Source organism: Nomascus leucogenys, chromosome X (assembly GCF_006542625.1).
Source record: "Nomascus leucogenys isolate Asia chromosome X, Asia_NLE_v1, whole genome shotgun sequence".
NCBI lineage: Eukaryota > Metazoa > Chordata > Mammalia > Primates > Hylobatidae > Nomascus > Nomascus leucogenys.
In genome coordinates, this window is record NC_044406.1 from 34,206,168 (window position 1) to 34,215,836 (window position 9,669).

At 35.9% G+C, this 9,669-nt stretch overlaps 1 long non-coding RNA gene across 1 annotated transcript; it reads right to left on the reverse strand.

Moving 5' to 3' along the window:
* Positions 1-668: 668 nt before the first annotated feature.
* On the reverse strand, positions 669-4,751 carry LOC115833252. Its single transcript, XR_004028684.1, has 3 exons — positions 4,735-4,751; positions 2,799-2,813; positions 669-740 (listed from the first exon to the last, which is right to left on the reverse strand). It is a non-coding gene; the product is annotated as an uncharacterized LOC115833252 (long non-coding RNA).
* Between the last annotated feature and the right edge of the window lie 4,918 nt (positions 4,752-9,669).

The window sequence follows — 9,669 nt, forward strand, 5'->3', positions numbered from 1 at the left end:
TAAAAACTAAAAAGAAGCTTTCTGAGAAACAGACTTGTGGTTTGTTCATTCATCTCACAGAATTAAATATTTCTTTGCTTTCAGCAGTTTGGAAACACTGTTTTTTTCCATTCTGTGAATGGACATTTGGGAGCTTACTGAGGCCAATGGCAAAAAAGTGAATATCCCAGGATAAAAACTAGAAGGAAGATATCTGAGAAAATGCTTTGTGATATGTGCATTAATCTCACAGAGTTAAACATTTCTTTTCATTCAGTTGTTTTTATACACTTTTTTTGTAGAATCTGTAATGGGATATTTCCAAGTGAATTGAGTCCTATGGTGGAAAAGGAAATATCTTCAGATAAAAACCGGAAAGAAGCTTTCTGAAAAACTGCTTTGTGACTTTTGCATACATCTCTCAGAATTAAACCTTTCTTTGTATTCAGCAGAATGGAAACTCTGTTTTTGTCCATTCTGTGAATGGACATTTAGGAGCTCATTGAAGCCAATGGCAAAAAAGAGATTATCCCAAGATAGAAACTAGAAGGAAGTTATCAGAGAAACCACTTTGTGATGTGTGTATTCATCTCACAGAGTCAAACACTTCTTTCAATTCATCAGTTTGGAAAAACTGTTTTCTTAGGATCTGCGAAGAGATATTTTTAGCGCATTGAGGCCTTTGGTGAAAAAGGAAATATATTCATATAAAAATTAGAAAGAAGCTTTCTGAGAAACTGCTTTGAGATATGTGCATTCAGCTCAAAGAGTTAAAGCCTTCTTTTATTGCAGCAATTTGGAAACACTGTTTTCTTAGAATCTACAAAGAGATATTTTGTAGCACATGAAGGCCTATGGTGAAAAAGGAAATATCTTCAAATAAAAACTGTAAAGAACCTTTCTGAGAAACTGTTTTGTGTTGTGTGCATTCATCTCACATAGTTAAACCTTTCTCTGGATTCAGCAGTTTGGAAACACTGTTTTTGTCTATACTGCAAATGGACATTTGGGATCTCATTGAGGCCAATGGTGAAAAAGTGAATATGCCAGGGTAAAAACTAGAAGGAAGATATCTGCAAAACTGTTTTGTGATTGTGCATTCATCTCACAGACTTAAACTTTTCTTTCAATTCAGCAGTTTCAAAACACTGATTTCTTAGTATCTGTGAAGGGTTATTTTGCATCGCCTTGAGGCCTATGGAGAAAAAGGAAATATATTCATATAAAAATTAGAAAGAAGCTTTCTGAGAAACTGCTTTGCCATGTGTGCATTCACCTCACAGAGTTAAACTTTTCTCTGGTTTTGGAAGTTTGGAAACACTGTTTTTGTCTCTTCTGCAAACGGACATTTTGGGGCTCCTTGAGGCTAATGGCAAAAAAGCAAATATCCCAAGATAAAAACTACAAGGAGTTTACCTGAGAAACTGATTTGTGATGCGTGCATTCATTTCACAGAGTTAAACCTTTCTTTTCATTCAGCAGTTTGGAAATGCTATTTTCTTAGAATCTGCACAAAGGTATTTGGTAGTGCATTGAAGCCTACCGTGAAAAAGGAAATATTTTCAGATAAGAACTAGAAAGAACCTTTCTGTGAAAATGCTTTGTGATATGTTCATTCATCACACAGAGTTAAAACTTTCTCTGGATTCAGCCGTTTGGAAACACAGTTTTTGTTCATGCTGCAAATGGACATTCGGGAGCTCATTGAGGCCAACGGCAAAAAAGGAAGTATCCCATGATAAAAACTACAAGGAAGCTATATGAGAAACCACTTTCAGATGTGGGTATTCATCTCACAGAGTTAAACCTTTCTTTTCATTCAGCAGTTTGGAATCACTGTTTTTGTAGAAACTGTGAAGGGGTATTTGGGAGCGCATTGAGGCTTAAGGTGAAAAAGAATATATATTCAGATGAAAACTAGAAAGAAGTTTTCTGAGAAACTCATTTGTTTTGTGTGGATTTGACTCACAGAATTTAACCTTTCTTTGGATTCAGCAGTTTGGAAACACTGTTTTTGTCCATTATGCAAATGGACATTTGAGAACTCATTGAGGCCAATGGCGAAAAAGCGAATATCACAAGACAAAAACTAGAAGGAAGTTATATGAGAAACCAATTTGTGATGTGTGCATTCATCTCACAGAGATAAAGCTTGTTTTCATTCAGCAGTTTGGAAACACTGTTTTTGTCTATACTGGTAATGGACATTTGGGAACTCTTTGAGGCCAATGGCAAAAAAGTGAATATCCCAGTATAAAAACTAGAAGGAAGATATCTGAGAAACCGCTTTGTGATGTGTGCTTTCATTTCACAGAATTAAACATTTATTTCAAATCAGCAGTTTCAAAACACTGTTTTCTTAGAATCTGCGAAGAGATATTTTGAAGTACAGTGAGGCCTACGGTGTAAAAGGAAATATATTCATGTAAAAAATAGAAGATTTCTGAGAAACTGCTTTGTGATGTGTGCATTCACCACACAGAGTTAAACATCTCTCTGGATTCAGCAGTTTGGAAACACTGTTTTTGTCCATTCTGCAAACGGACATTTGGGAGCTCATCGTGGCCAACTGCGAAAAAGCGAGTATCCCAGTATAAAAACTAGAGGCACATTATCTGAGAAACTGATTTGTGATATGTGCATTTATCTCACAGAGTTAAACCTTTACTTCTGTTCAGCAGTTTTGAAACACTGTTTTGTTAGACTCTCTGAAGAGATATTTGGTAGTGCATTGAGGCCTAGGGTAAAAAAGTAAGTATATTCAGATAAAAACTAGAAAGAACATTTCTGAGAAACTGCTCTGTGGTGTGTGCATTCACCTCACAGAGTTAAACCTTTCTTTGCACTCAGCAATTAGGAAACACTGTTTTTCTTCATTCTGCAAGTGGACATTTGGGAGCTCATTGAGGCCAATGATGAAAAAGTGAATATCGCAGGATAAAATCTAGAAAGAAGATATCAGATAAACCGCTATGTATTGTGTGCTTTCATCTTAGAGAGTTAAATATTTCTTTTCATTCGGCAGTTTGGAAACACTGTATTTTTAGAATCTGTGAGGGAATATTGGGGAGTACATTGATTTTTATTGTGAGAAAAGAAGTATCTTAAGATAAAAATAAGAAGGAAACTTTCTGTGAAACTACTTTGTGATGTGTGCACTCATTTCACAGAGTTAGACATTCTTTGCATGCAGCAGTTCGGAAACACTGTTTTTGTACATTCTGCAAATGGACATTTGGGACCTCACTGAGGCCAATGGTGAAAAAGCGAATATCCCAGGATAAAAACTTCAAGGAAGCTATCTGAGAAACTGCTTTATGATGTGTGCATTCATCTCACAGAGTTAAACCTTTTCATTCATCTGTTTGGAAACACAGTGTTTGTACAATCTGCGAAGGAATATTTGGGACCTCATTGAGGCCTATGGTGAAAAAGAAATTATCATCGGATGAAAATCAGAAAGAAGCCTTCTGAGAAACTGCTTTGTGACATTTGCATTCATCTCACAAAGTTCAACATTTCTTTGGATTCAGCAGCATGGAAACACTGTTTTTGTTTATGCTGTAAATGGACATTTGAAAGCTCATTGAGGCCACTGGTGAAAGACTGAATATCCCAGGATAAAAATTTGAAGGAAGTGAACTGAGAAACTGGTTTGTGATGTGTGCATTCATTGCACAGAGTTAAAACTTTCCTTTCACTGGGCTGTTTGGAAACACTGTTTTCTTAGAATCTGCAGATATACTTTTTAGCTCATTGAGGCCTATGGTGAAAAAGGAAATATCTTCAGATACAAACTATAAAGAAGATTTCTGAGATCCTCCTTTGTGATTTGTACATTCATCTTGCAGAGTTAAACCTTTCTTTTCATTCAGCCATTTGGAAACACTGTTTGAAGACTCTGCAAAGGGATATTTGTGAGTTCAATGGGGTCAATGGTGAAAAATGAAATATCTTCAGATAACAACTAGAAAGAAGCTTTCAGAGAAATTGCTTTGTGTTGTGTACATTCATCTCACAGACTTAAAGCTTTCTTTGGATTCAGCAGTTTGGAAACATTGTTTTTGTTTATTCTGTGAATGGACATTTGGGAGCTCAGGAAGGCCAATTCCTAAAATAGAATATACCAAAATAAAAACTAGAAGGAAGCTATCTGATAAACTGTTTTGTGATGTGTGCATTCACCTCGGGAAGGTAAACATTTCTATTCATTCAGCAGTTTGGAAACACTGTTTTCTTAGAATTTCTTTTAATTCAGCAATTCGGAAACACTTTGTTGTAGGATCTGTGAAGGGATATTTGGGAGAGCATTGAGGCCTTTGGTGAAAAAGGAAAGGTCTTCAGATATAAACTAGAAAGAAGCTTTCTGAGAAGCTGCTTTTGATGTGTGCATTCATCTCACAGAGTTAAACCTTTCTTTGGAATCAGCAGTTTAGAAATATTGTTTTTGTCTATTCTGCAAATGGACATTTTGGAACTCATTGAGGCCAATGACGAACAAGTGAATATAACTCGATAAAAACTAGAAGGAAGCTATCTGAGAAACCGCTTTGTGATGTGTGCATTCATTTTGCAGAGTTAAACCTTTCTTTGAATTCAGTAGTTTGGAAACACTGTTTTCACAGAAATTGCTAATGGATATTTGGTAGCGCATTGAGGCCTATGGTCAAAAAGGAAATATCTTCCCATAAAAATAGAAAGGAGCTTTCTGAGAAACTACTTTGTGATGTGTAAGTTCATCTCAAAGAGTTAGACATTTCCTTGGATTCAGCAGTTTGGAAACAATGTTTTTGTAAATTCTGCAAATGGAGATTTGAGAGCTTTTTGTGGAAAATTCCAAAAAAGTCAATATCCCATTATAGAAACTAGAAGGAAGATATGTGAGGAACTGCTTTGTGATGTGTGCATTCATTTCACAGAGTTAAAACTTTCTTTTCTTTCAGAAGTTTGGAAACACTGTTATTGTATATGATGCAAAGTGATATCTGGCAGTGCATTGAGGCCTACGATCAAAAAGGAAATATCTTCAGATAAAAACTACAAAGAAGCTTTCTGACAAACTGCTTTGTGATGTTGGCACTCATCTCACAGAGTTAAACTTTTCTTTGGATTCAGCAGTTTGGAAACACTGTTTTTGTTCATTCTGTGAATGGACATTTGGGAGTTCATTGTGGCCAAAGGCAAAAAAGTTAGTATCCCAGGGTAAAAACTAGAAGGACGCTATCTGAGAAACTGCTTTGTGATGCCTGCATTCATCTTACAGATTTAAACCTTTCTTTTGTTTCAGCAGTTTGGAAACACTGTTTTCCTAGAATCTGTGAAGGGATCTTTAGTAGCACATGGAGGCCTATGGTGAAAAAGGAAATATCTTCAGATAAAAACTAGAAAGAAGCTTTATGAGAAACTGCTTTGTGATGTGTCCATTTATCTCAAAGATAATCCTTTCTTTGGATTCAGCAGTTTGGAAACTGTTTTTGTCCATTCTGCAAATGGACATTTTGCAGCTCATTCAGGCCGATGGCAAAAAAGTGAGTATCCCAGGATAAAAATCACAAGGGAGCTATCTGAGAATCCGGTTTGTGATGTGTGTGTTCATCTTGCTGAATTAAACATTTGTTCTCTTTCATCTGTTTGGAAACACTGTTTTTGTAGATTCTGTAAAGGGATATTTGGGAGCACATTGAGGACTATGGAGAAAAAGGAAATATCTTCATATAAAAACTAGAAAGAAGCTTCCTGAGGAATTGCATTGTGATGTGTGTATTCATCTCACAGAGTTAAACCTTTTTCTGGATTCAGATGTTAGGAAACACTGTTTTGTCCATTCTGCGAATGGATATTTGGGAGCTCATGGAGGCCAATGGTGAAAAAGCGAATATCCCAAGATAAAAACTAGAGGGAATGTGTCCAAGAAACAGCTTTGTGATGTATGCATTCATCTCACAAAATTAAACCTTTGTTTTCATTGCACTGTTTGTATACACTGTTTTTGTAGTATCTGCAAAGGGATATTTGGGAGTGCATTGAGGCCTTTGGTGAAAAAGGAAATATCTTCAGATGAAAACTAGAAAGAAACTTTCTGAGAAACTGCTTTGTGATGTTTGCATCCATTTCACAGAGTTAAACGACTCTTTGGATTCAGCAGTTTGGAAACACTGTTTTTGTCCATTTGCAGAATGGACATTTTCAAGCTCATTGACGACTATGATGAAAAACGAAGTATCTTCAGATAAAAACTAGAAAGAACATTTCTGAGAAACTGCTTTGTGATGTGTGTATTCATCTCACAGTGTTAAACTTCTCTTTTTATTCATCATTTTAGAAACACTGTATTTGTCCATTCTGTGGATGGATATTTGGTAGCTCGTTGAGGCCAATGCCAAAAAAGTGAATATCCAAGGATTAAAACTACCAGAAAGATATCTGAGAGAATATTTGTGATGAGTGCATTCATCTCACAGAGTAAAAACTTTCTTTGAATTCGGCAATTTGGAAACACTGTTTTTGTAGAATCTGTGAAGGGATCTTTGGGAGCACGTTGAGGCCTATGGTAAAAAAGGAAATATCTTCATAGAAAAATTAGATAGAAGCATTTTGAGAATCTGCTTTGTGATGTGTGAAATCATGTCAGAGTTAAACCTTTCTTTGGATTCAGCAGTTTGGAAACACTGTTTTTGTCCATCATGCAAATGGACATTTGGGAGCTCATTGAGGCCTATCGCTAAAAAGCAAATATCCTAGCATAAAAACAGGAAGGAAAGTATCTGAGAAATCATATTGTGATGTGTGCAGTCATTGCACAGAGTTAAATCTGTATTTTCATTCAGCAGTTTGGAAACACTGTTTTCTTAGAATCTTTGAAGAAATACTTGGTAGCACATTGAGGACTGTAGTGAAAAAGGAAATAAATATCTTCAGATAAAAAATTAAAAGAAGCTTCCTGGGAAACTCCTTTAGGATGTGTGCATTCATCTCAGAGAGTTAAATCTTTCAATGGATTCGGCAGTTGGGAAACACTGTTTTTGTCCATTCTGCAAATGGACATTTTGGAGCTCATTGAGGCCAATGGCAAAAATGAGAATATCCCAAGATAAAAACTAGAAGAAAGATATCTGAGAAACCCCTTTGTGATGTGCACATTCTTGTTGCAGAGCTAAAGATTTCTTTTCATTCAGCAGTTTGGAAACACTGCTTTTGTAGAATCTGTGAAGGGATATTTTGAAGCGCATTGAGGCCTATGCTGAAAAAGGAAATATTTTCAGAGAAATACTAGGAAGAAGCTTTCTGAGAAACTGCTTTGTGATATGTGCAATCATCTCAGAGAGTTAAACTTTTCTTTTCATTCAGGAGTTTGGAAACACTTTTTTTGTCCTTTCTGCTAGTGGACATTTTGGAGCTCCTAGAGGCCAATGTCGAAAAAGTGAATATCCAAGGAAAAAAACTAGAAGGAAGATATCTGAGCGACTGCTTTGTGATGTGTACAATCATCTCACAAAGTTAAAACTTTCTTTCAATTCAGCAGTTTGCAAACACTGTTTTTGTCCATTCTGTGAATGGACATTTGAGGGCTCCTTAAGGCCAATGGTGAAAAATTGATTATCCCAGGATAAAAACTAGAAGGAAGCTATCTGAGAAACTGCTTTCTGATATGTGCATTCATCTTGAAGAGTTAAACATTTCTTTTCATTCAGCAGTTTGGAAACACATTTTTGTAGAATTTGTGAAGGGATGTTTGGGAGTGCTTTGAGGCCTATGGTGAAAAAGGAAATAACTTCCGATGAAAATTAGAAAGAATCTTTCTGAGAAATTGCTTTGTGATATGTGCATTCTTCTCAAAGAGTTAAACTTTTCTTTGGATTCCACACTGTGGAAACAATGTTTTTGTCCATTCCGCGAATGGACATTTGGGAGCTCATTGAAGCCAGTGTCAAAAAAAGTGAATATACCAGGATAAAAACTAGAAGGAAGATATCTGAGAAACTGCTTTGTGATGTGTGCATTCATCTTGCAGAGTTAAACCTTTCTTTCATTCAGCAATTTGGAAACACTGTTTTTGTAGAATCTCTGAAGGGATATTTCAGAGCACATTGAGGCCATTGGTGAAAAAGGAAATATCTTCATATAAAAATTATTTAGAAGTATTCTGAGAAACAGCTTTGTGACATGTGCATTAATCTCACAGAGTTAAACCTTTCTTTGGATTCAGCATTTGGAAACACTGTTTTTGTCCATGTTGCAAATGGACATTTTTGAGCTCATTGAGGCCTATGGCACAAAAGCAAATACCCCAGAATAAAAACTAGAAAGAAATTATCTGAGAAACCATATTGTGATGTGTGCATTCATCTCACAGAGTTAAAACTGTCTTTTCATTCAGCAGTTTGGAAACACTGTTTTCTTAGAATCTTCCAAGAAATACTTGGTAGAACATTGAGGACTATCTTCAGAGGAAAACTAAAAAGAATCTTTCTGAGAAACTCCTTTGTGATGTGTGCATTCATCTCACAGAGTTAAATCTATGTATTCAGCAGTTTGGAAACACTTTTTTTGTCCATTCTGCAAATGGATATTTGGGAGCTCATTGAGGCCAATGGCAAAAAGGTGAATATCCCTGGAGATAAATTGGAAGGAAGCTATCTGAGAAACTGCTTTATGGTGTGTGAATTCATCTCACAGATTTAAAGGTTTCTTTTCATTCAGCAGTTTGGAAACACTGTTTTCATAGAATCTGTGAAGGGAGATTTGGTATCACATTGAGCCATATGGTGAAAAAGAAATACCTTCAGATAAAAACTAGAAAGAACCTTCTGAGAAAGTGCTTGTGATGATGGCATTCATCTCACAGAGTTGAAAATTTCTTTTTATGCAGAATTTTGGAAGCACTGTTTTTGTCCATTCTGTGAATGGACATTTGGAAACTCATTGAGGACAATTCAGAATAAGAGAATATCCCAGGGTAAAAATGAGAAAGAAGCTTTCCGAGAAACTGCTTTGTGATGTGTGCATTCATCTCACAGAGTTAAATCTTTCTTTCCATAAAGCAGTTTGGAAACACGGTTTTCATAGAAACTGCAAAGGAGATTTTGTAGCACATTGAGGCCTATGGTGAAAAAGGAAATATCTTCAGATACAAACTAGAAGGAAGCTTTAGTAACATCTTTTGTTATGTGTGCATTCACATCATCAAGTTAAACCTTTCTTTTGATTCAGCAGTTCAGAACAAGGTTTTTGTTCATTCTGCAAATGGACATTTTGGAGACCATTGAGGCTATTAGTGAAAAAGGGAGTATCCCTTGATAAAAATTGGAAGGAAGATATCTGAGAAATCACTTTGTGATACGTGAATTTATCTCACAGAGTTAAAACTCTCTTTTCATTCAACAGTTTGGAAACACTGTGTTTGTGGAATCTGTGAAGAGATATTTGGAAGCAAATTGAGGCCTAGGTGAGAAAGGAATTATCTTCAGACAAAAACTAGAAAGAAGTTTTCTGAGAAACTGCTTTGTGATGTGTTCATTCATCTCACTGAGATAAACCTTTCTTTGGATTCAGCAGTTTGGACACAGTTTTTATCCATTCTGCAAATGGATATTTGGGAGCTCATTGAGGCCGATGGCAAAAAATTAATATCTTACAATAAAAACTATAAGGAAGCTATCTGAGAAACTGCTTTGTGATGAGTGCATTCAT